The following is a 26,028-nucleotide window of genomic DNA, read 5'->3' on the forward strand; positions in this document are numbered from 1 at the left end:
GGGACAAGGAAGCTTCCAGGCTTGAACCTGAACCTAACCGACCAGTGAAATGCTCCCCAGCCTGCCATCCTAGTTGGCTTGCAAGTTGGAGAGCATGCCCTCCAAGAGACTAATGGATGAATGTGGCGCCAGTGCCTATGAAGTCCTGCCAATCAAGGCAAAATGAGTATCTCCTAAAAGAGAGAGACTGGGCAGGAAGAAGAATTTGAGGATGCGTGAATGAATAAGGGAAAAGACAATTTTCCCTCTGTGAACATCTTTGAGCAATCAAACAGGAAAGGCTTTCAGCTCTTCAGGATGGAGTAGGTCGATCCCCCCCATCACTACTTCATATTGAATTGGTCATGGCTGGAACACGTGTAGGTTTTGGGAAACCTTTGAGTCCAACTGGCTGCTAAAATGGCTCCTTCCTGATTTTACCAGAGTCCCCCTTCTGGAAATTACTTGCACATGGTTGATAAAGTATCAGTTCCGGGCTACGAAAATGGCAGTCGGGCCCCATTTGGTCATGTGATGAGCAGTGACAGGAAAAAACAGGGAAGAGATAAAACCTTAAACAGGGTGAGCCTCTGCGAAAGGGAGGGTATCTAGTGCTCTTTTGCTTTCTCAACAAAATTACGAAACTGAGCGCCTCAACTCACGTGGCCAAGCAGATGTTCGCTTTGCTGCAAATCTGTTAGCTCCTCGCTCATTCTGTTGAGTGGGTCGTACAAGGGAGGAGCTGGCTGTGACAGGAAAGGACATGGGGCTCTTGAGAGGTCAGGAGCGGAGGGACAAGGACCGTGAATTCAGAGGAAAGGGGCGTCTGAAGGAGCAAGTCTGCGTCATGTTTAGCTAACTTCTTTCTAACAAAGGAGAAATTCTGTGGAGCCACAGATCACCGGCAATTCAAAGAGCCAGAGCCAAAGTGAGTTGAAAATATATTTTGCGTGGAAGGCATTCATGTATGGATGCCCCACATACCACCCACCCAAGGGGAGCAGTCCGCTACCCTTGAGGGTTTGTCAATGACTTGGGTCCCTCTGCCGCCACTTTCCCCTCCCTCCTCCGCTCTCCCTTTCCTCTCCCCCCTTCCATACTGGTTGCTTGTCTGTCGCTTCAATTCAGTCCAGCCATCTGGAACTTTCCCTCCTAGATAATATCCCAACCTCAAATTAAAAATGGCCCTTTCCTACTTGATGGGAGCCCTGGTATCAGGATGGTTGAGGACGATTGCTGAATGGCAGTGTGATGTGGAGATTTCCTGGGGATTTCAATTACTTGGCTCCCCCTACCCTTTCATGATAAAGGTTAATCACGAGGGGAATGAAAACAACACACAGTCTTATGAGAAATGAGGAATGGGTCAGATGGAACCCACAGAGGCTGGCTGAGATTTCAATTTTCTTACTGTAATGAAAACTGCATTTCCATTAACTGCTGCGGTAGAAATTACTTACCAGCGGTCACCTGTGATAGCATCATCCCATGGGTCACGTGGGGCGCCCCGATGCTGCCGGGGAGGATGGTTGCTGAAGCCCGTTCTCATTATCACCTTCCACACAGTCCTCGGGAGGCTGCAGATGAGCAAAGGCGGTGCTTTTGTGTGGAAAAAGAGGCCCAATACATAATATCATGGGGATTTTAAAAATGTTTCTTTCTCCTTTTTCTGTGACCCTCCCTTCACTGATTTGAATTTGTGGTTTTCTGCGTGTGTTCTACAGGACGACTGATAGAGGTCAATCCTAATAAATGACAGTGTTATGTTCCAGAGACCTACTCTGAGCCAGGCAGGGGGCCTGGTGCTTCCTTTACCTTCTCCCTCGTGGTTCCTTCCTGCCTTCTTTCCTTCTTTCCTTCCTTCCTTCTTTCTTTCCTTCCTTCTTTCCTTCCTTCCTTCTTTCCTTCCTTCCTTCTTTCCTTCCTTCCTTCCTTCCTTCCTTCCTTCCTTCCTTCCTTCCTTCCTTCCAAGATTTTATTTATTTATTTGTCAGAGAGAGAGAGAGAGCATGAGGGGGGGGCAGCAGGCAAAAGGCGAAGCAGACTCCCCGCTGAGCAAGGAGCCCAGCATGGGGCTCGATCCCAGGACCCTGGGATCATGACCTGAGCCAAAGGCAGATGCTTAACAAACTCAGCCACCCAGGTGCCCCTCTTTTCATAGTTTCCATTACCCCACACACCAGAGATTGTCCCCCAGCATCACCTCTCCCTTCTTCCTTAATAATATAATGCCACATTTCTTAACTAGGCACATGAATTCCTGTGAGAAGACCACAGAGCCCAGCCTCCCTTGTAGCTACACGTGCCTGTGCGGTCACTGTGTTGTAAGCAGAAGTGTTGCATGCAATTCTTAGGAAGGGTCCTAAGCAGGAAGAAACATGCCTCTTTTTGTCTCTTCTTTTCTATGCCAACTGGAATGTGGACATGATGGCTGGATGAGAACAGCCATCTTGGACCACGAGGTGGAAGTCACTTACTGGAAATGGTAAAGCAACAAGAAGGAGCTGCAGCCCCTGATGACTGTGAAGGAGAATGTTGAGGGTTTTTGTCACTTGCAGCTGAACCTGTCCTACCAGAACCACCCTGTAAGAAGGTAGTAGAATGAGGTGTTGGAGAACAGGGGCTCCAGGTTTAGGCAAATTACTTAGCTGAGCTAGGTCAGATTCTTCATTTGCAAAATCAGTATAAGTAAAAAATAAACAAAATGGATTGGGGGAAAAATTAAATTATAGAATATACTTAAAATTTTCAGCACCGTGCCTGGCATATGGTAAGTGCATGACAAAGGGTAGATATTATTATTCTAATATTATAAGTGAGGAAACAAACCTCGACTAAGTTAGGAAACTTCGCCAAGGCCGTGGACATAGATAAACAACTGAGAGTGTTCGACCTGGAAGCTCCTAAGGCTTGTGATTTTCCCATGATATTGACCATCACGGCTGCCCAGATGTCACCATGAAAAACAAGGGAGAAAAGTTAACTCTTGTTCGTACTTGCTGGTGAAAACACACACACACACACACACACACACACACACTCACACTACACACTTTAGGTAGCTCAGCTCATTCTTTGAATGTGAAATTATTAGTTTTATAAAAGAATCTACCGAAACGGAAATGTGTGTTTGCACTAATATATGCCAATATCAGTAGGTACAAAGTTTCCGGCAAGCTGTGCTGTCGTCTGCTGGCCCCTCAGGGTCACTGGCTGGTGATCAGTCCCCTGTGACATGATCACATTCTGCATTTCCTTGTGTCCACCCTGAGCTCGAGCTCACTTTAACATTTGCAGATGAGTTGAACTCAGAGATCTCAGTCCTTCATATTTCAAGTCTGTGCCAGCGGTGTCCTTCCTTCCCAGACTTTCTATCGGACGAGGGCTGAGGTTTGAATGGGACTGTTTTACAGCAACTGAGGGCTCATAACAGCAAGGGTGAACTCAGCGGCCCCTAAGTCGCGGTGGATGATCTGAGGAAGCTGTGGAACGGTAGAAAGGCAGGGACTCTGTCTGCTCTGTTCACTGATGCATCTCTACTCAGAAGGACTTAATCACTATGGAGGGAGGAGGTTTGGAGGAATGAGAGCTCTCAGGATCACCATGCAATAAACCATCATGGATAAATCAAGCCACTGAGCTGATGCTCACAGGACTCCCCCCACGGGGCCCAGGTATGGGGGTCACTCGTCCACCTTTGCCCCCAGCACCCAACCCCACCTCTCCGATAACGCTCCCTCTTTCTTTCAGGGAGATCCCCGCCATAGGCTGGTGTTTTTGGAGGGCAGGTGGTAGAGGGAAGTGCCTGCTCTTAGAAACCAAAGGGGCCAGATCCTCTCTCTGGGAGCTTTGAATTTGCACAACCATTGCAAGAATGTGGGATGGTTGGAGGCCATTCACTGCGGGACCAGGGTAGAGCACAGACCACACGCCTCTGCTCGGAGTCTCCTTTGGCCTCGCCTTTACCAGCTGCTTTAGTCCCTGCCCACATTCCCACCCTCGACTTCCAACCTCCCACGGAGTCCGATGTGCCATAAAGTCTTTGAATAATCCCCAGCCCCTTTGCTTCTTAAAATAGCTTTCAAGCAACATTGCAAGAGGGATTTTGCTGCTAATCTTTGTCTTCCCTGATAGACCTAACGATTATTTGGTAAATTTCCAAATAGCAACTTGGGAGCAGCAGAGAGAAGTTGTAGGTCAAGGCCAATATTATTCAATTTGAAATATGGAGACTGAAGTAATGGGAGAAGGTGACAGTGACTATTTCTGAAATGATTATTAGGATCGACTCTTTGGCACTGAAAAAGTTGGAAAGAAGTAAGTTGAAAACTGGATCCACTGCTCAACATGGTGCCAAACACCTAATTTTACAATTGTTGATGCATTTTTCTCATCAACAAGGAATGTACTTTGGCAGGTTTCTCTCCCACCCTCAGTGAATGGTCATTGCCACGCAGGCTCTTCACATGTGATGATTCTGGGTCATTTTCTCAAGTTTGGAATTGTGGATGTGGCCATGGCTGTTTCCAGACAGAAAACAGTGGAATCCTGGAAAGAGCTGACGAAACGATCAACTGTGATTTTGTACTTTGACGCAACTGAATGAAGAAAGCACGTGCCTTGGGTTTTACACATACATGAAAGCAATCAGGCTCTCCTATTCTCCCCTCTGAGTGTTCTCTGAAAAGAATGCACTTGCATTTTTAAAGTTATATTAGAAAATATGTTTCTTTGGTCTTTATACCTTAAGAAGAATGATTTTGAGAATCAAGTTTCACATGCCAATTTTAATGGTATAACTTCTGTTGGACTAATTAGCTCCCTTCTTCCTCATCTTTTTCTGAATCCACTGGAAGAGCAAAAAGACAAAGGAGGGAGGCTGAGAAACACCAGAATAACATCTTTCCTATTGATAAGTCCGACATTAGAGAAAGTGGAACATATCTGTGGGCAAATGGACTTCCTAATCCTGAGCCCACATATTGGCCGGACCTGCCCATCTGGCCACAGACAGAGTCAGACCACTGCTAGCCTCCACACAGGGTAGGCGTGGAGAGCTTTATTGCTCTGCTTGCCATGGTTTGAGAGCCACCTAGATCATGTTTTCTCTGGTATTTCCTAAAAAGAAGACACAGGAAGGGGTTGGGCTGTGCATGCTCTGTTTCTTCTCACAGATTCCCCAATTAGGTAAGTGCCTCTACTGTACTGGGAAGGGGTGAGTGAGGGCTTCAGGGAGATGCTGTGCTAATGGGGCTCCCACTGCAGGGAAGGGAGCTCCTAAGTGGGAAGAAGTACCTTCCCTGTGAAAGTCTTCAGTGAAAAAAATCTATTGCAGTCAGCAGTTTTTACTTACTAGTTTTGGTTTCTACCCCTCTCTCCCTGTCACTGCCCCTTGAACATTCTAATTTGAGCAAGAGAAAAAAAATCTGCATAGGAAAAAGAACACTGGAGACCTAGGTCCTGGTTGGGTGGTGGGTAAGTCATGTGGGCTCTCTGGGCCTTGTTTTCCTCCAGTCTGAGGGTGTAGGAGAGGTTGTTCCTTGCTAAATTCAGTCCTATGGTCTGGCTCCCATACTTTTCATTCTGTGAACCTTGCCTTCCGCTGTATTTTCAGCTTCTTTTCACCCCCGCTGCATTCCTTCCATAGGCTTTTAGACATTTACAGATCTTGCCCACTTAAAAACAATATCCTCACTTGACCCCTACCCTTTCTAGCAACTTCCTTATCTCTGAATCTTCTTCTTCTTTATTTTTTAAATAAAGAAACTTCTTTGAAATGTTGTCAGAATATGCTGTCTTCTTCATGTACCCCTGAAAGCAGCCTGGCTTCTGGCTTCTAGCTTTATGATACCCCCCAAATGCTTCTCGCTAAGTTGGTCACTCATCTTTTGTAGCTCAATCCAGTGGCCATTTTGGTTCTTGCTGTACTTGATTTCTCAGCGTTATTTGACACTGCTGACCAGTCCCTGCTCTGCAGAAATCTCATTTCCCTTTGTTTTCCTGACACAACACTTTCTTGATTATCTGCTTCTGAAGATTCATGTTATTCTAGTCAGCTAGATCTTAGAGTTCTGCAATACCCAGGTCCTCTCTAGATTTTTCTTTATTCTCTTTCACTAAAAGAATGATTAGACAGTATATTTTTTCAACAAATTTTTATAGGCACCACTATGTGGTAGGCACTATCTTAGGCATGGAGAATTCAACAGTAGAAAAAAAATTCCCTGCTCTGATAGAGCTCCCACATTCTAGAAGGAGAAGAGAGTCAATGAGTAAATAAGAAAATGAGTATATAATATATTGGGTGGTGACAGTGCTAAGATGAAAAATAAGTTGAGGTGAGGGAATGCAAATTTGTGTGTGGGGAGGGGATACTATAGAAATAGAGAAGGGTCAGGGAGGGCAGAGTCCTGAAAGAACTGAGTACTGGAAGAGCTTGAGAAGGATTGATGTTAATTTTTCTTTAAATATTTAGTAGAATTCACCTGTGAAGACATCTGGTCCTGGACCTTTTTTCGTAGGGAAGTTTGATGAGTGATTCACTCTCTTTACTTGGTATAGGTCTGTTGTGGTTTCTATTTCTTCTTGAGTCAGTTTAGGTAATTTGTGTGTTTCTAAGAATTTGCTATTTTTTATAAATTATCAAATTTGTTGGTGTACAGTTTTTCATAGTATTCTCTCCTAATACTTTTTATTTCTTTACAGTTGGTTGTAATGTCCCCACTTGCATTTCATTTTATTTCATTTTTTCTTTGTCAGCCTACCTGAAGGTTTGTCAAGTTTTGAAGTGCGTAACTGAGCCACGGTGTTGTCTAGTGGCTAGCATTTTAGGTAAGATGACAAATAATACCAGCTAACGTTTACTGAGAACTTGCTTTGCATCAGGCATTTATTTCAAGTGCTTTACCCAGGTGGTAAGTGTAGTAATTCATCTTCTTTTTCTTCTCACTTCCCAGATGAGGAACCTAGGGCACAGGGAGAGGTCAATGTCTTGTGGAGATCCCATGGCTAAAGGGGCAGAGGTGTGATTCAAATCAGTAGTCTGACTCTATGACCCCATCTTTACTTCCACACTCTTGCTTTCCCAGACTGTGAGTCCAATGAAAAGAATTATTATCAGAATATCAAAACAGGGGCACCTGGGTGGCACAGCGGTTAAGCGTCTGCCTTTGGCTCAGGGCGTGATCCCGGCGTTATGGGATCGAGCCCCACATCGGGCTCCTCTGCTATGAGCCTGCTTCTTCCTCTCCCACTCCCCCTGCTTGTGTTCCCTCTCTCTCTGGCTGTCTCTATCTCTGTCGAATGAATAAATAAAATCTTAAAAAAAAAGAAAAAAAGAATATCAAAACAAAGGCAATAAAACAAAACCTCATCTCATAGATCTCAGTACATAATTTTTCTTTTTTAAGAAATATCTGAGAAATATGTCATTTCCAGCTTGGAATGAGAAATGGTACAATAATTTTACCACCTAATTTTACTCTGTAGCTGGTTCCAGAATATTAATAACTAAAGTTGGACCATCCCTGCTACATTTTGGTTTTCTTAAAAATCCCCAGCTATTTTCCAATATATGCCATTTTATAGAATATATTTTTCCCGAGTATTTTTTCCTTCCTGGGGAAACAAAAACATGTTTTAACAGCACACAATCCATATGCTTCTGATTTCCTTGTACTCAAATCTCAAAAGTGTTGCTTTATAAGAGCTATTTTATTCCTCTTCAAGCTGACTTGAATAAAAATTTCTTAACATTTTCTTTCTCTTGAACACTAAGTGGTATTTTGCTAGGGATTGAATATTCTGATAACACCATAACTTGATTGGTTCAAAAACAAAAGCCAGGGCTTCTTAAAAGGCCCTGGAAAAACATGCTTCCCCATCCACAGCTTAATCATAGGATGATTCAGAAGCTCTAGGCGGCCGATGGCACAGGTTAAGGATGCTTATGGCTCCAAAGACACGGAAGAGTTTTTAATCGTTGGCCATTCCTATGCACCCCGCAGTGGAATTGTAAGTGTTTTTTCTTCTCTGTATAGAAAAAAAAAAAAAAAGGTGAGTGGGAGAAGAAATTTCTCTTGTCAGCTTGAGCCTTAAAAAGAAGAAGGAAGTATGGGGTGAGTGGATGTTTTTAAGCTCAGGCATATGTTCGAGGGGGAGGAAATGAGACTGAGTGAGAAACAAAGTGCTGACGCTGAGGATCCTCCGTGGCCTCAGGATGACCCAGGAATCTCACCAGTTCCTATAACACACGCCACATGCTAAGAGCATGTTTTGTCAAAGAAGCATCAGCACTGGGTGAAATCAGCAGAATTAGGAGTGGTGCCAACCAGGGCTCCTCTGTAAGGTGAAAGCTCAATTTCCCTTCATCCATCCATCCATCCATCCATCCATCCATCCATCCATCCATCCACCGTATTCATCCACCTGTCCATCTGTTCGACCATCCATCCACCCACCTGTCCATCCATCCATCCATCCACCCCTCTACCCATCCCAGAAACACTGGGGAAGGCAGGCAGGAAGGATAGAAGGGAACGGAAATTGAATTCCACCGATCATTTGCTACGCCAGTAACGACAGGCTTCATCTCAGGACGTTGTTGATGGGTTGGTGGCGTCTGCCTGGAATGCTGTATTGAGAAGGGTTCTGGAGTCTGGTCTAGCTTCTCTAGCAAAGAGTACTGGGATCAATTCAGGGATATCGGCTATGAGCATGATTGGGGCAAGTGTCAGCAGTCACACACATCCTCAGAACCACCATACTGTCCCACCCTCCGAGCTCAGGGCTAGTTAGGGGAGCAGACAAAGGACACTTTGGCCTGATACTTACCCAGGGTGGGCAGGAGTGGAGAGCTGGCCATGGTTAGGAGGCAAGGGCAGGATTTGGGGAATGGGGGCTTGACCTGGGCAGTCCATGCCCCTGTGGCAGGAAAAGCATGAACGACTTCAGCATGCTAGTGAGCCTTTCTCTGCTTTGAGCCCTGATGTGTTTTAGACAGTGTGCTGATCCCTTAGGTCCTGGTCACTGGAAGCTTCCCTGGGTCATCTGCTGAAACCTGGGAAATCCAAAGAGATGATGAGCTCAGCTTTGCAAGTGAGACCATCCTGGAATCCTACCCACACCATTGAGAAGCAATTTGCACTCCCAGAATCCTTCTGAGCCTCAGTTTTCTCATCTGTAAAAAGGCAAAAACAAAAAAACAAAAAACCCAAAAAACCCCACCCACCCCTACAGGATTGCAGTGAGGATGAAACATGATATAAGGGTCCTGGCTGTAGTGACACTTTCTAAATGACTTGTATTTTTATAAAAATGCTCTGGATGTTAATTTGGCTCTAGGCTTTCTATCAGTCAATAATATTTATTACACACTTAGGTATAAAAGGGAACAGAAAGAGGTCTGAGGTCTAGGGTGATGGATGACAGGAACAGCATAGAAAACTGCAGGATCAGGGACAAGAGGCTGATTTCTAGCAGACATCTGGAAGAGGCGGAGAATTTGAACGCCGTGCACGTTTGAGGACAAACAGTAAAGTAACTTCCCTTTTCACAACCATGAATTTGGGATATTCTTCTCTTTTCCTGTGTGGGCTTTTGTGTTCCTCAGAGAAGAGACCTGTACTTCTGAGAAGCGGACAAGAGGAGGTCAGGCTGTTGCTCACGAAACAATGACTCCAAACCCTGAGTCTTTTCCGGATTTACCTACACTTAAAAAAACAAACCCTTTGCCCCGTTCAGGAGAGCGGGAGCATTGGTGGGAGAGGTGGGGGGCTCCTGCGGCTTTCTGGCAAAGGCAGGGAGGTGTGAGGAAGCCCGGCCCGCCAGCCCCCGCCAGCAGAAGGAACCAAAACACAATGAGAAACCCCATTCGGCAGACCACGGAAAAGTCCTCTTTGTTGTTTGAAATTTTTATCTTGTTTGTGGCCAATCTAATGATTCAGTAACGACCACAGCTGTGCTGGGGCCTGCGCCTCTCCTCCGAGGCTTCCCCCCCTTCTGAGCAGGAACAAAACCAGCTGGTGGGGCCGCCCTCCGCCCGGCTCTCTTTCCAGCTTCTGCAAAGTGCTCCGGACGAGCGGAGCTCCGAGAGCGGCCGCCCCAGATTTTATCAGACTTCTCACGAAGCTGATTCCGGGGGGAGGAAGCCAAGTAAAACTGGCCGTTTGGGTTCACGGACAATGCATTTCTGGGCATGAAGTTCAGCTCTTTGTCCTGCTGTTGAAGTATGTTTGAAAGAGCCCGACAGTTTCTCATTTTGGTCCTCCCTATGGCCATGACAGAGAATCCCAGAGAGGATTCGGGGTTCCCGGACCCTGCCAAGGTGGGGGGGAAGTTGGCATCTGCCGGTGACCCGCTTTCTTGCCCCTGACTTCCCTTCGGTCAGTGTCTCCCTACTGTGTGCTCTGAACCCAGGAGCAGCAAACAGAAGGCGAGGCAAGTGGCGTGCCGTGTGGCCACTGTAGGGTGGTGCGGGGTGCTGACTGCGTGACCTCAGCACACAGCTGCCCGGAGGCCTGCAGCTGGTGTGGGTGTGGCTCCTCCCCCCCCCCACCCCCGCCCCACACCGTGTGGCTCGGTCTCATGGCATACTAATGGCCCCCCTGAGATTCACCCTCCTCATGGAGGAAATGAAGGCATGGAGGAGTGTGTGTGCCCGGGGGAGGGGGGAGTTGTTCACTCACGGATCTATTTATTTATTCATCCATCGACACCCCCGCCCCCCCCCCCATACACACATTGACTCTGTGCTAGGTGCTGGGGATAAGAAATGAGTAAGACTGGGCTCCTGCCCTCCTGGGATCACAGTCTTGTGCGCAGGAGACAGAAATATGCAAATCAGTCTAGAAAAGTCAACTGCGTGATAACAGGAGGGTATCAAGTACCCAGCCCTGCTGGGAAATGTGGAGAAAGCTGATCTGGAAGGATGAGTCAAGGAGGCCCAAAGAGTGGAAGGTATTCCAGAGGCAAGTCTCCATCTTGGAAAAGAACTTTCCCGGAGAACAATAGCAAGGCCGAAAGAGATTTTAATCACAGAGGGAAGGACAAAGAAGGCTGCAGGGACCCTCCAGTTCTCAGGATCCAGCTGAGATTCCAGCTTATTGAGAGAGAGGAATGTTTTCTTCCTTTGATTTTTGAAAAACGTATGGACTTTCATCAGGATGGCCCAACTGTTGATATACCACACATCAGGCCATGATACTTGTTTTCCGTGGCCAGGCATGGGAAGAGATTTCTTGTTGCCCTTTCTCCCACAGACCCTTGATAAAGCCTGAAGACTTTCTAAAGACTGTTGCGATTCTTACTCTCTAGGGGGTCAAGGGCTCCTTGGAGAATGGAAAGAAAGTGATACACCATCTCCCCAGGAAATTGACATCATCTTGCATGAAATTTCAGGGGTTTCCAGAACCATCCCCCCTGCCTCCCAACCCACTCATCAAGTTCCAGATAAAGAACTCCCCACATAACCTCAGGTGTGGATCAGAGGCCTAGCATGACTCAGTGTAGACACAGAGTTTGGTGGTGATACGGCCTGATGTGGGCCTTCAGCTTGGACACTGTTGAGAAAGTCAAGCCCCAAAGCAGACCCTCAGCCGGGCCTGGCCTACAAGCGCTCTTGGCTTGGCCTCGTGGCCCGGGGCTCTGGAACCTGGCAGAAACAGAGGCAAGTTAGCTGCTGACTCTGGAGACGCAGGAAGGAGCATGGTGACCCCGAGACCATTCTCAGCGGTGACAGAGCAAAGGCAGGTGTGCAAGGAACTGTGGGAGCCATGTGTCGCTCCTGTCCTGCACGTTAAAATGTGAGGGAGGGGTGCCCCAAACTCAGTAATTAAGATCACTAATATTTTGGTGCAATCATAAAAAGTCAAAATTAATGCAAAAGCTTCACGATGAAAAGAATTTCAACATGTTAAAGATGAGACGTCGTCCTGCCCCTGCATGGATGGCCTGCCTTTCACCTCACCCTAATCTCACTAGGCTTTGGAGCCCAAAAGGCATGACTTTAAAGTCCCAAACTTGCATTGGAGTAAGACTTTGAGCTTCATGAAGTTAGTGCCTGGACCGTGCCGAGTTAGTTCGTGTAGCTGTCTAGGAAGGGTCCCAGGCAGTGTGGACAAGGTCCGCCCTTGCTGTAGCTTCAGCCGCCTGGCCCGCCCACCTTTGCCCAGGGAACATTGTTGGCAGTGACCCAAATATCCCACCAGGTGGCACTCTTGCTTTGCTCCAACCAGGGGCCCCTGTAAGGGGGACTCTTCGGCCAACTGAAGGGATTTAAACTAGTTGCTAAATTGTTGCTGGTTGTTTTCTGAAAGGCCAGAAAGAATCCGGGGCAGGGATGAGGGCAAGCGGAGACGCCACATGAAGAGCCTCGGAGGAATCGTCTGGAGAGCCCGAGCCAGGTACAGTCTGATCAGCAACAAGAGGCCGTCCTGCTCTTTAGCAGGTGAGAAAAATGAGAATTTTAAGCCATCTTTTGTTCTCGTTTGCAGTATAAACACACGTGACATGGGAGAGAAAGGGGGGGATTAGTGGTTTTCCGTGAGGCAGAGGCTGGTGGGAAGAGCTCTGGCCCTTGCCTGCAGGGCCGCCTCCAGCACCCACTAGCTGTGATCTTGGACAAATACCTGGACTTCGCAGGCCTGAGAGTCTTCATCTCGACATGGGGACCCTTATAGCCGCCCCCCCCCGGGGGGGGTCATCAGAGGATTAAGTGCACTGCTGTGCAGAAGGCTATTTGCCTGCGGCCTGGCACCCAGGAAGTGCTCAACAGAAGAGAGGTGCTCTGATGGGCTTACGGGCAGGGGCTGAGAAGCTAGATTTTGTGCCCCCCCCGGGGGGGCTGTCACTAATTAAGAGATGACCTCAGAGTGACCCAGAGAAATAACTTGATAATGAACCATGGCATTAGCAGAGTCAACCAGAAGAATTTCCCACCTGGATCGAGTTTCACAGGTGTGATTTTTGAACCAGGAAATCAAGCTGGGTTCCCGGGCAAAACCGTCTCCCCCTTGGTGACCGGGGGAAACATCTGACCACCAGGTGACTGGCCCCACTTAAGCTGCGCATTGTTGAGCAAAGTATCCGTTTACAGGTGCGCCCATTGTCACCCTCCCATTAACCCAGGCTGTCTCCTTACCGCTCGGAAGTCCTGAACTCACAAAGACGCCCCTAAATTAACTGTTCTTCCAGAAGAATAGTAGTAGTAATGGTTTCTGTTTATTGAGGCTTACTTTATGTCAGGTGCTCGGAGAATGGAAAGAAAGTGATATACCATCTCCCCGGAAAATGGACATCATTTTGCACGAAATTTCAGGAGTTTCCAGAACCATCTCCCCTGCCTCCCACACACTGTTTCATTGATGCCGTAATACCACCTGAAGAGGTAATTGAGCCCATTTTACAGACGAGGAAATGCAGGTTGAGGGAAACTTAATACCTTATCCTTCTGCCAGTTAATGTTATAAACTTCGGTCTGACTTCCGAGTCAATCAATCATCTATCAATCTATCTACCTATCTATCATCTATCAGTCTATTATCTATTTGACATGTTAAATACAAACTACACGGATCTACTAATTAAGACAAGTTCCTTAGAAACCTCTAGGCTCTGGGGAAATCTTTGTTGGTCCCAATTCAGGCTTCTCTTTTGACAATGTAGAGATGTATTCATGGCTGTAGTTTGCAGACACGTGCATCCATAACACGCGTACGTGACCTTCTGAGAGCCTGTCCTTACTCAGAGGCCACGTATTAGATTATGATCTGTTCTGCGTCAGCCACATTCCCAGGAGCTCCTGGAGAGAGAACTTCGTGCCCTACCCTCTCACTCGGGAGGACAACCAGACAAGGCCATTCTCCATTCAGCACTGAGCTCCCTTTGCAGCCACAGAGACAAACCTTGTTGACCAGAATGGTCTCACTTTTCAATGGGAAGCTGTTGGACAAGAGAGGAAGTGTCAGAACAGGAAGCTCAGTTTGACCTGGCCACAAGAAGGAGCAGAAGAACAAGTCTGTCTTCCAGAAGGAAAAATACCCCCAGCCGTCATGGAGGGAACTTGGTCTGCAGTTCCTAACTGGAGAAGACAGCCACCTGTCAAATGACGTGGAGTCAGATGGGGGGCCAGTGTGGATAAATGAGAGTTCCCTAGTAGCATGTTTGTTTTTCTCTCCAAAAAATGCAGTTTATTTCCTCTAAATTCATATTGTAACTCATCTAAGATTAATAAAGTTTTCTCTAGTAGAGGAGGCCCTTAGAGATTCGACTTTATTACATTAAATGGGTTTTAATTAGACAATTAGAGAATGAATTCTTTTCTAGGACTTCAGAGCTGCCTTGTCAGATATTTCCATGAAAATATGGTTGGATTATTTATTTAGCAACCTTGAAAAAAACAGTCACTTCCTGTTCATATTATTAGAAAGTAAGTCAGTCCTAAATGTCAATGAGGTTTATGGATTAAGAGAGAGGAAAAAATAATGTGTCTTTTGCACGTAAATTTTTTTATTAAAATGAAAACAAGCCCCAGGAGTATAATAACGTACAAAATCACTACAATCTCTTAGGGAAGTCGGGGCGTTGAAAGCCGTTCTGCACCCTTTAACAGCCGCGCCCCGAGATGTATGGAGGCTGGGAGGAAGGGGCCAAGTGTCATTCCTGGTCCCTAGCACAGGGGCGGCGTCAGTCCGGGCTCAACACAGGCTCACTGATTGGAATTCAGGTCCGGCGCCTGGATTCGCCTTTATTTGAGTCCCTGAGACGGAAAGGGCCAGTCACCTGTCAGCACTGGCTCTTCCGTTCCGTGGAAGGCAGGGCACAGGCGCTCCGCCCCGCAGCCACGTCCAGGAGAGAACAGCGCCTGGCCCCTCTCCTTCTCGTGTGCCGGGAGCCAGACAGCGTGGCGTGGGGGCCCTTCTCCTGAGCCCCTGTGACGGGGCTTCAGGGCTTTGTTTATGTATGATCCCCCCCCCCCCCATCAGCACAACAGAGCTTTACGTATCACTCTTCCCTCCGCGGCTCACAAGGAGGATAGGAAGACACTCTCATCGCGCCTTTCCTCTCCATTCTTAGAGTCAACTCACTGGCAGGGGAAGGACCTGGGATTCGAATCTGCGACTTGAGAATGGAAACTGCTCACTCGAGGCCAAGCCTCCTCCCTCCGCAGGGATCCACGCGGGAGCAAGGGCTCAGCTTAGCATGGTAACCAGGTGTTGGTGGCCTTTTGAACGAGGGCATTTCTAGGGCACGAGGGACAACTGGTTGATTCGGTGGGCCACCCACCAGACAGCTAGGAAGTGAAGTGGACTTGACACCAAATAATTTCATATTCGAATTTTCTTTTCCTCCAAATCTACCCACTGAGAAGTCCTAGGGCAGGAAGGGACCTGAAAAGAATGTCAGGATGGAAGCTATGAATGTCTTTCTTTTGCCTTTTTTTTTTTTGAAGAGCCTTATCTAAAGCTCCCTAGATCTGCTTCCATCTTATACAGGAAAGTGAGTGAGTCTCATGTCCTCCATTAGAAAACCATCTCCATAGGTCAAAAGAGCCAAAGGACTCTGGGGTTCTATTTACATCTTCAAAAAGCAAAATTCATTGCTAAGTTCAACACCCATTCTTCTTTCACGGACCCTAATTAAACTTGCACTTATCATCTTTTTCTCTGGCTTGTGTGACCCCGAAAACTCACGAGTGCCTTGTTGAGACGCTCACGTGCTGCCCTCTCTCCGCGTCCCACAATCTGTGAGCTCTGCTGATCCCGGTCCTCGCACAGGAATCAGGTAAGGAAGAAGTCTCTGTGCCCAAGAGGTAAGTAGGAGAATTCAATGGAACAGCCATGAAGATAGGGCCTGTGGTGAGGTGTGGGGGACAGAGTCCTCTCCCTCAAGGGACTCAGTATCTGGTAGGAGGAGTACAAGCCTCTTTTGTCCAGGACCCCCTGCGCCACCCTGTGGGGTCCTCTGCTGGGGACCTGATGAAGGTCCACCTGAAACTTCCTTTTGTTTTTGTTTTATGGGTTTTTTTTTTTTTAAGATTTTATTTATTTATTTGACAGAAAGAAAGAGAGAGTGTTCAAGCAGGGGGAGCAATAAGCGGAAGTAGAGGCAGAAGCAGGCTTCCTGCCGAGCAGGGACCCCGATGCGGGGCTCGATCTCAGGACCCTGGGATCATGACCTGAGCCAAGGGCAGACCTTCAACTCACTGAGCCACCCAGGCACCCCTGAAACCTTTTTTGTATCCAGAAACTTGTCCCTTTGAATCCAGCTCCTGGCCAACTTCTAATTCTAAGACTTTTCTCCTTGCCAGGGAGACCTCAGAGTTTTAATTGATTAAAGAGAAAGGCTCCTCTGATGCTAAAAAGGAGAGCATCTGAGTTGCCCGGTAATTTAATGCAATTACCTGTCCTGCTCCCGACAGGCTGGGGTGAGCAAGGGAGAGAAAGTGTAGGAATGGACACACAACCAGTGACTTTCTCACTAGCTCTCAGCAGATCAGGAATGTTCGTTGAGGTCTATGATGCTTCCTGCCGCAGTGCGAAGTGTGTTAAACAAAACCAAAAAACAAAACAAAACAAGATGATTTCTCTGCGTTTCCAAGTTTCCAATGATTTCACTACATAGAGAGATCCTGGGTTTTTGTTTGTTTTTGCTTTTAAATCCATTTGGAGCATTTGCGTAGTGAACTTCTGTAACAAGGTACCCCAGACTGGGAAGTTGGAGGGGGCGTGAGCAACAGGGACGAATATTCTCACAGTTCTGGACGCTGCAAGTCTGAGATCAAGGCGTCAGAAGGGTCGGCTCCCGGGATGGGTGCTGAGGGAAGGATGTGTTCCAGGCTTCTCCCCAGGCCTCTGGCACTTTGCTGGCCATGCTTGGCAGTCCCTGGTTGTAGATGCATCACCCTGATCTTGGCCCTCACGTGCACATGGCCCTCTCCCTGTGTGTGCGACGGTGTCCAAATTTCCCCTTTTTATAAGGGCACCAGTCATACTGCATTAGGGGCCCACCCTCCTATGGTATGACCTCATCTTAGCTAATGACATCCGCAATGACCTTATTTCCAAATAAGGCCACATTTTGAAGTACCAGGGGTTAGGACTTCCACACGGGAGTTGGCGGGGGGTGGGGTGGGGGGGGGCTCAGTTCAACAACCAGCTCCACCCAAGAAACCTCCCCAGTGCTCGCTGAAACCAGAGATGGGAAAATTCCTTCACCTACTTGCTACTGGTGCAGGACCTCGCAGCCCTGGATGCAAACTGCAATCACCCAGGGAGGCTTTGGAAGAGCACACACACAGCAAAACAGGATACGCAACAGGATTGCCCCTAACATGGGAAGAGCCCGAGCAAATAGTGTTTGGTGGGGCTCTGTCTATGAATCAAGTTGATTACAAAACATATTGCAAGATTCATGGACCCATATGAGTGATTTATTGAAGAAATATTAGAATAATAGGTAGAGAAAAGCTATTTATATACTTCTTGTTGAGTACGAAACAAGTTGATTATGAAATATATTACAAAATTCATGGGCCCACATGAGGTGGAGTGATTTAATGAAGAAAAATGAGAATTATGGGTGGAAGAGCTACTTTATGAATTAATTTATTGTCCAGTCATTGCACATGGGAATTCTTTGTAGGGTCCGCACACCCTTTTTTTCTTGTTCTTCGTTGTCCAAGGCACCATTCCTGACTGGAAGGGAGCGACATTGTCATGACAGCACCAGGCTCCTCAAAACCAGTCTGTATTGAAAGGGAAGGGATCTTCTCTCTTCAGCGTGACTTAACACCGTTCACTTAAGATTGTTACTTTGTCACCGGTCCGCTGTCTCATCCCTGCATCCCAGGCTAAGATTGGCTCCCCTCGGCTCCCTCAAAGTCGTACTCTGCTTCTCTCTGGATGATGAGCACGAAATGCAGGTGTTCCCCAGTAGGCAAAAAAGTGTGAAGGCTAAAATTCCTTTTTGGTGACATTAAATTTGCTCTTTGAAATTTTCTAGCACAACTGTAAACTTATCTTCCACTGTGTTCCGAACTCCTGGGGCGGCAATCATCGCCTTCCTAGAATGGGATGTCTTCCTGTGGGGACCACACCCCTGCCACACGGGGCCACCGGCCCGGAGGGTGATGGCATGCAGCAAGACTGAGAAGAACAGGCCGAGTCCCACAAAACACATCCACCCTCATGGGGCGCAGCTGAAGACGGGGACAGCATGAGGTCAAGACCAGTGGAAGATAAGAGAGGACACCGACCAGCAGCATCCTTTGACATCGAGGAGGAACAGCCTGGAAAGCCACCCGGGAAGACTGCAGAGCCTGCCTTGCAGGGGGCTGGTCCTCCTATGGGTTAGCTGGGGAGGGGGGGGGGGGCGGCGCGGCTCCCAGGATCAGGGTTGCTGCCCTTCCCCACAGTGCTGTGGACCCAACGGTCTGAACCGGGAGGGGCGAGAACCACATAGGGTCCACACGTGCAACTCCAGCAGGGTGGGCAGTGGGTAAGCCAGAGCCCCAAACGTGCCCCCTGTGTGTCATCCATTAGCACCGCCGGCAGGCTGATCCCTCCGATAAGAAACAGCGAAGCAGGCGGCAGGAGTGACCCAGGCCGCCCTCCTGCGACCGCCCAGGCCACAGGCGACCTGGCGACCTCAAAATCATGAGACATGGAGCTCTGACGGCATCTGCCTGCTGGTCCCCGGGGACGACCCCGACGGCTCCTGTGGGGCCAGGCACCCACACAGGACTTGGAAAATTGCCAGGAAGTCCCCCCCGCGTGCGGAGCTGGGGGTACCGGCTCCCTTCCAGGTCTAAGGGCCACGATGCCACACCCGAGCCCCAGAGATTCTGATTCTGATCTATTGGGCGGGCGGCCGGGCTCCCCCACCACGTGGATGAAACCCCCCGGCGGTTTCTGCGGTGCGGCCAAGGCTGAGAACCACGGTGACCCGGCCCACTGATGCGCCAACTGGCCGCGCACCGGAATCACCCAAGAGGGGTACTAAATTCGAACGCCTGGCCGCCGCTCCCCGCGTTTCTGCCTTCATTGGCCTGGAGTGTTAGCCTGGCGTAGGGATGAGGGAATCGCCACCTTTCACCTGAGGTCGAACCTCAGAGGGCAGCTTATTCCTCACTGGCGATCATTGCAAACTCGGCTTGGATTTGCTCTCGATGCTGGTTTTGGGGGAGAGCTCCCACGTTTTCCACTCTGCCATTGTTGGCTGGCTCCCAGTGGCCTCCCCTCTGCTGGTATTTTCCTCAAATCAACCAACGTGTCGGCCAATGAGGGCTCAAGGGAACCAGGACAAACTTACTTAAAGAAGAATGTTTGGAAGACGCTGTCACTGTGGTCAAACTCAGTCAAAGGCCTAAATGTGAGGGTGAAAAATCATTCATATACTCAGAGACAAAGCTCTGGTTTCTGACCATCTTTTAAAGGCCTTCTAGTTTTCAGACTGGGAAAATTTGCCTTTTTCTCACCCAAAGGGTCAACAGGAAGCTTCTTCCTCCGTGGAGGACAAATTTTATCTGACAAGGTATGTTTGGAAAGTCAGATAATGGTACTGACTAGAAACCGAAAACATTATTTTAATGCCCAAACATAGGAGACTGTTTAAACTATAATGCACGATTCACGCAGTTTTAAAAAATGAAAATAAATGTCTGAGAAATTTCATGCTACCTGAAACTAATGTTATAGGCCGATTATATTTTGATAAAAAAATCATAAAAAAAGAAACCTCATGTTTGCGCTGGATGCTTCAGACAGGCCCACCAGCGATTACTGCTGTTATGAATTATTTGTTAGGAAAGTTTGGGGGAAATAAAATCTTAAAAAAAAAAGGGGGGGCCGCCTGGGTGGCACAGCGGTTAAGCGTCTGCCTTCGGCTCAGGGCGTGATCCCGGCGTTGTGGGATCGAGCCCCACATCGGGCTCCTCCGCTGGAAGCCTGCTTCTTCCTCTCCCACTCCCCCTGCTGTGTTCCCTCTCTCGCTGGCTGTCTCTCTGTCACATAAATAAATGAAATCTTAAAAAACAAAAAAAAAGAAAAGGAAGAAAAGTTTGAGACCCATTGAAACAAGTGTGTTCAGCCTGGTTTTCTATGATTTAAACGACTTTTAATATGCTTTCCCCCTGCTAGGGATGCTCTTTCCTTACTAGGTACCTGATGAACTCCTACTTTATTATTTATTTATTCATTTATTTATTTATTTTAAAAGATTTTATCTATTTATTTGACAGAGAGAGACAGCGAAAGAGGGAACACAAGCAGGGGGAGTGGGAGAGAGAGAAGCAGGCTTCCCGCCAAGCAGGGAGCCCGATGCAGGGCTCGATCCCAGGACCCTACGATCATGACCTCAGTTGAAGGCAGACACTTAATGGCTGAGCCGCCCAGGCGCCCCTGAACTACTTTAGCCTCAAAACCCACCCCAGGTCTCCTGCCCTCTGGCACACCTCCCCCCCCCACCCCTTAGAGGTTCTCACCACCTTCCCTGTACCGCGCAGAGTCTGTAAGTCTGCTTTCGTGTTTATTCCATTTACTTGTTTATGCATCTGTTTCTTCCCCGACTGGATACCCATTGAGGGCAGGAATGACTTTTATTCACTCCTTTTCCATGTGCTTTGCCCTGGGCCTGAAATAGAGCAGGTCTTAGCAGGGGTTGGTTGATGAAAATTAATGTTATTTTTTTTTTCCTTCTTAAAAAACAGCTGAAGAATCCCAAATGCTCCAAGTCGCTGCTACTTAAAATCCAAAAGATTGTTAGTGTTTTTTTCTGAGTCAGCTGCGTGACTCTTAGTGTGTCCAGAAAACAGAGGAGTTGCCCCGGGAGGGGGCTCAGGGAGGGGTTGCCACCAGATCCCGGCCCCTTCGTGGGAGGGAGAGAGGAGGACGTGGAAGGAGGGGCAGTCCAGCAGCTGGGCCAGCTGTAAGGCCTGCCGTCTGCTCCCTCCTCCCAGGCTCTTTGAACAGCTCTGTACTTAACAGCCCCTTGGACAAGCCCTGGCATTGTTTGCCTCTAGCGTAGGGTCAGAGGCCTTATAGGAATGGCATGATTCTACTTCCTTAAATAGCGACTTGGGAATGAGATGAGTAACCATGTCTTTAATTAGCCATACCCCAGAGGCCCGGGGGGGGCTGGTAAATGGTGGGCTCCCAGCCAAGATCAGCACTGTGCTGCTGGTCCTCCGTCCAGGCAGACTTGGTGGGATGTTTTATTTGCCTCGTTCCCCCAAGTTGTGCTGTCAGCCCATCCTGCATTCTGCCATCATTTCAGCCTGATGGGAAGAAGGGAGGAGAAAAGCTAACTTTTTCCGCACATCTCTCCCGCACAGGCTCTGGGCCACACACTAGGAACGGCAAAGCGGAAGATCCGAGAAGCGCAGGATGGAACCCAGTGGAAGGGTAGTCCGTGCTGGGCAGTCCCAGAGTGGTGTCCAAGAAAAAGGGTCCCGGTGACCAAAAGATACTTCTGAGTAATTTAAGTCCTTTACTTGTACGGTGAAGCTCCGTAAATGGAATCCACATGACTGGTCCTGAGCCGCCCTGAATACAACCTCTCCCCTGCTCTGTCCTTGCAGCCTGGGCCTCCCCTGGGACTCTTTCTTCAAAACCCCCAGAAAACTGCCCCGATCCATGCCAGTTTTCCTTTTCTGTTCTGGAGAAGACATCCTTCTGGCCCTATTCTACATGCCTCTCATCTCTTCAAAACCTTCCTTCCGTCTTTTCATTTTTCTCTCCCAGCCTTTGATCCTCTATCACAGAAAAGAAAAATTCTGGCGATCTCTATTCCTCGAGAGTGATAGAATGGAGCAATGAAGTGGGAAGAGCCCTTTCAGCGGGTGAGGCAGGGGAAGGCAGGCTGGGAATCCTTCGAGGCTCATCATCTCTTTCCTGTCACTCAGACACATGAGCAGTATGGAACTAGGGAAACGGTACAGGGCGCGAGCAGAGAGAAAGGAATGGCGGCCCTCCCTGGGGTGCTGAGGGATCACCTCCCAAAGCCAGAAAGCCTGAGATGAGTGTGGAAGGAAGGTGAGGAGCTCCCCACGAGGCCAAGGAGGAAGGGATTTCCACTCAGAGGGAACAGTAAGGTTGCGTCCCTCAGTGGACCACGTCAGATCCCTACCCTGTTTTCTAGGTCTAGACTTCCAGGCTTTCTAGAAGCGTAAATGATTGCACATGTAGGGCAGGACGCCTCCCTTGTGGCTGTTTGTGTTGAAATCTTCGATGCAGCAGGGCCTCAATGAAGGCTATGGTAATGAACTGGGAGCGCAGGGCGGACACCTGTCCCAGCCTTTCCCAAGGGAAGAGAATGCAAATGCAGGCATCTATGGCTGGGAGGAAAATGTAGCCTCCCGAGGAAGGCAAGAACACCTCGGGCAGGCCCTGCCCTGCCCAGCCCAACTCTGGGACAGTTAGGGATGAGATGGAAAGCCGGCTGGTAAACAAGCCTTTCTCTGTGAGTTCTTCCGGCTTCCTCTCTCCTCAGTCCCCCACTTCTGACAGGTTTCTTCTTAAGCGTCATTCTGCTTGGGCTCCACCTGTCCCCCCTTCTTCGCCTGCTCTACCTCTTCACCTCTCACACGCGTGTGCTTCTGGGATATTGTGCTGGAATTGTGTTGTCAGCTGTGATTTGCAGGAATGCCTCTGCTGGGGCTAACGCAGCACCCAGAATTCTACAGAGCGATCTCTGGAGACGCACAGCAGGGTCCCTAGACCAACAGCATCACCTGGGAACTTGTCAGAAATGCGGACTCTGGGGCTCTCTCCCAGCCCCACAGAACCCGTGGGATGGTGCTGGAAACACAACCCCTGGTGTTGGAACGAGCCCTCTGGGCGTGCTCTGGTCCGGGGCTGCAGGGTCTGTGCTCCAGGGTTGTTCCTTGTCCCACCCTTAACCTGTGATGACTGGGACTGAGTCCCCAGGTGTGTACGGGTTCCGAGGCCCGGGAAACACAGTTATCGAAAGGCCTCTTCTCAGAATGGAGACAAAAGCCCTCTTTGCCCTTTTCCCCGAGCACTGTACACTGGACAGCATGCCAGACGTGTTGCATCAGAGGCAGAATTCTGACTTCTCGGCAGGCGGATGAACCTTTGCTCTCCGGGGGGGAGGAGCAGCACAGGCTTCCACCACGCGGCAAGTGGGCTCCCAGTGGCTGCAGGCGACCTCTGCTGGAAGGGTTCCAGTTCCAGGGGTAATGAACGCCTCTGTCCCCTCAGTGCCGGCTCTAGGCGCCGCCCCACCCCTTCCCCTTTGTCTTCCCCTTCCCCTTCTCAGAGGCCACTATGCCTAATTCTCCAGCTCCCCTTGGAGCTGAGCGAGAGGAAATGCACTGTGATGGAAGGGGAGACATTCACATTCCCTTGAAGGGACTTTCTGAGGGCAAAGCCTGGAGCAGACTGTCAGGGCAAGTTGCACCATCTCTTCTGGACATCTCTCGTAGAGGCTGAGAAATACAGCCGTTCAGGCCGGAGCCTAAACTAGGTACAACCCTGGCTTTCTGTGACTCAGCTCTGTGATCCCAGGGAAATTTCTGAACCTCTCGGCGCCTTCATTGCTTGATCGTACATTGGGAGTCACGATGGCAAGATGCTCCTAGGTATTTGGGGGGGTTGAGTTAGATCATCTATCCTGAGGAAGGACTGACTCAGGACCTGGCCTGGAAGTGTTCGCTGGATGTCAGCTATTAGCTATGGTCAGTGCCTAGCACGGTACAGACACTCGGTGGAGGCCTGCTGAGCGGATGACAGGACCCACGCTCCCTGTCCGGAGCAGCCAGAAGACCACCCAAAATAGCTCGCACTGCTGGTGCGGATCCCCTGACAGTCTGAACAATTGCATTACCAGCGAGTGGGCCTATTTCTTAAGGCTTTAATGCAGCTCAGAGCAGGTATTTTTCACAGTGGTTTCCTATTTCTGGAATGTCTTCCCTTTTCTGGTCTGTTGTCACCCAATAGGCTGTTGGTGAGGAATCAGAGTGACTTAAATTGCTCCCTTGGTCAGAGGGAGGAAACAATTAAAAAGAAATGGAGGCTTCTTGGGTAGAGTTACAAGGCTTAACACCAGGTAGCATTTCCTGACAAGACTCAGCTTGGAATTCTCTTAGCAAGTTGAAAGAGTGAGCCCTCCCATCTGCCTGACCCCTCCCAGCACGCATTCCTTGCAGCCAGAACTTCATCAGCCTGGATGTCGGACAGGGGGCTTGTTTCCTTGGCCGGGCAGCTAAGGGGAGCTAGGTTTTATCACTCACACTTGTGCTCCTAGGGAAAGGCACCCTGGGCAGCCACACGTCAGACCTGGGACATATAATCCCCTGGCGATGTGTCTTCTTCATATGCGTTTATACCCACAGCGTGTAGGTGCTTTCCCCCTACTGTTGATCCCGGGCGTTTTAGAGTGAGGCTGTTAAGAAACTCCAGAGCAGGGGTGCCTGGGTGGCACAGCGGTTAAGCGTCTGCCTTCAGCTCCGGGTGTGATCCCGGCGTTATGGGATCAAGCCCCACATCAGGCTCCTCTGCTATGAGCCTGCTTCTTCCTCTCCCACTCTCCTGCTGTTTTCTCTCTCTGTCGAATAAATAAATTTAAAAATCTTAAAAAAAAAAAAAAAAAAAAAGAAACTCCAGAGCAGGGGCAAAGGGGGAGGGGTAGGAGCGTTTGCAGAGTGCTTTGGGGTCCGCTCCCTTGCAGAATTCTCCAGTCTGCCAGGGAGTAGGACCGGAAGCCCAGCAGCGGCAGCAAGCTGGAACGCGTGCTTTTGATTTTGCACAAGTGGCCTGATTTTTCCCTGTGGATGAATCACTGGGTTCCTGCCATAGCCCCTCCCCCACCTTCAGCCCCCTGCAGGAACCTCCAGGTCACCTTGATGGCTGGACATTCCTCTGTGGCTGCCACTAGACTTCTGCTTGTGGGTGAGTTTTTAACCAACATTTAAAAACAGGAACTCACAAAACAGATGAACTAGGGAAGTGGATGATTATTTGTATTGGCTATATATAGGAAAGAGTCAGTTTATAACAGAATTATTTTTGTATGCTATTTTTTTTTTCCAGAGCTCAGAACAGCCATCCAATCTACTGCTGCGTGTAAGCATTTATTTTTATAGCGTCTCCTCTCTCCCTCCTGGGGGGTCAGACATGAGCTCTTCCTGAGTCTTCTACCACGTTTATGACTTTTCCCAGCGCCTGGCACCGAGCTCAGCACTCAGCAAGGCCCCGCGAGTGATCCTGACTGCTGGTTATATGCAGGCCTGAGCGAGGGGAGTCCTATGGGTGTCTCAGAGCTGCAGCCCCGACCTGGTCTTTCCAGGAATGTGCTGCTTGAAGAAACAATCTTTCTTCCTCTCAAGGTGGCCCGGCAATCAAAGGGCAAGGCAGGTGGGTTCACCCCACCTGGCCTTCTCCCGTCGTGGCTGGGAAAATCCGTGCGATGTTGGAAACAGCCCGAGTGCGTTCTGTTCGTGTCTGCGTGTGTGACCCCCATTCCTCTGTGGCTTGAAAACAGGCAAAGCGTGAAGCATGAAAAATCTATGGGCTGCAAGGAGGAGAGCATTACCGCGGTCTGACTTTCCACCTCTCGGCTTAAGTCTGATTTATTTGGCTGTGATGGAGTCTTCTGTCTGTCACTGAGGGAGTTGGTTCAAAATGAAGCTTCTATCTCGGAGCCGTGTAAGGGTTCAGCTGTCAGCATGGACGGCTCAGCCAGGGGCTCTGTGCTCTCCGAGCTCGGTGCCCATGGTGCCCCTTTGGCTTTATTCCTCCATGTCCCCCTCATAGCCATGTTGCCCCTTCTCTTGAAATGGCCCATGGCTGTGTCTCTCGAGCCTCTGCTCGCACTGTTTGTCTCAGCAGGACACCCTTGTCCTCTGTCTGGGTTGCCAGCCCTTAGAGGGGGCAGAAAGTTTCTTCTTTTTGCATCTCCAGGGCCAAAGCTAATGCTTGGCATGGACAGGATGCTCAACAGATGCTTATTGAATGGCGGGACGGAGAGATGGTCATCTCGGACCTCACCTGTCCTGCTCACCAGGCTTTCAGGGACATCTGTCAAGTGCTTACT

At 49.0% G+C, this 26,028-nt stretch overlaps 1 long non-coding RNA gene across 9 annotated transcripts; it reads left to right on the forward strand.

Moving 5' to 3' along the window:
* Positions 1 to 690: 690 nt before the first annotated feature.
* On the forward strand, positions 691 to 24,593 carry LOC113262403 (uncharacterized). Of its 9 annotated transcripts, none has more exons than XR_008958449.1 (6): positions 691 to 907; positions 6,739 to 6,810; positions 12,294 to 12,424; positions 13,222 to 13,363; positions 15,052 to 15,759; positions 17,980 to 19,712. It is a non-coding gene; the product is annotated as an uncharacterized LOC113262403 (long non-coding RNA). The 9 variants fall into 9 exon arrangements; XR_008958450.1 differs by lacking the exon at positions 691 to 907 and adding an exon at positions 919 to 5,166; XR_007187887.2 differs by lacking the exon at positions 13,222 to 13,363.
* Positions 24,594 to 26,028: the final 1,435 nt, after the last annotated feature.

The sequence above is a fragment of the Ursus arctos genome, unplaced genomic scaffold (genome assembly GCF_023065955.2).
Source record: "Ursus arctos isolate Adak ecotype North America unplaced genomic scaffold, UrsArc2.0 scaffold_9, whole genome shotgun sequence".
NCBI lineage: Eukaryota > Metazoa > Chordata > Mammalia > Carnivora > Ursidae > Ursus > Ursus arctos.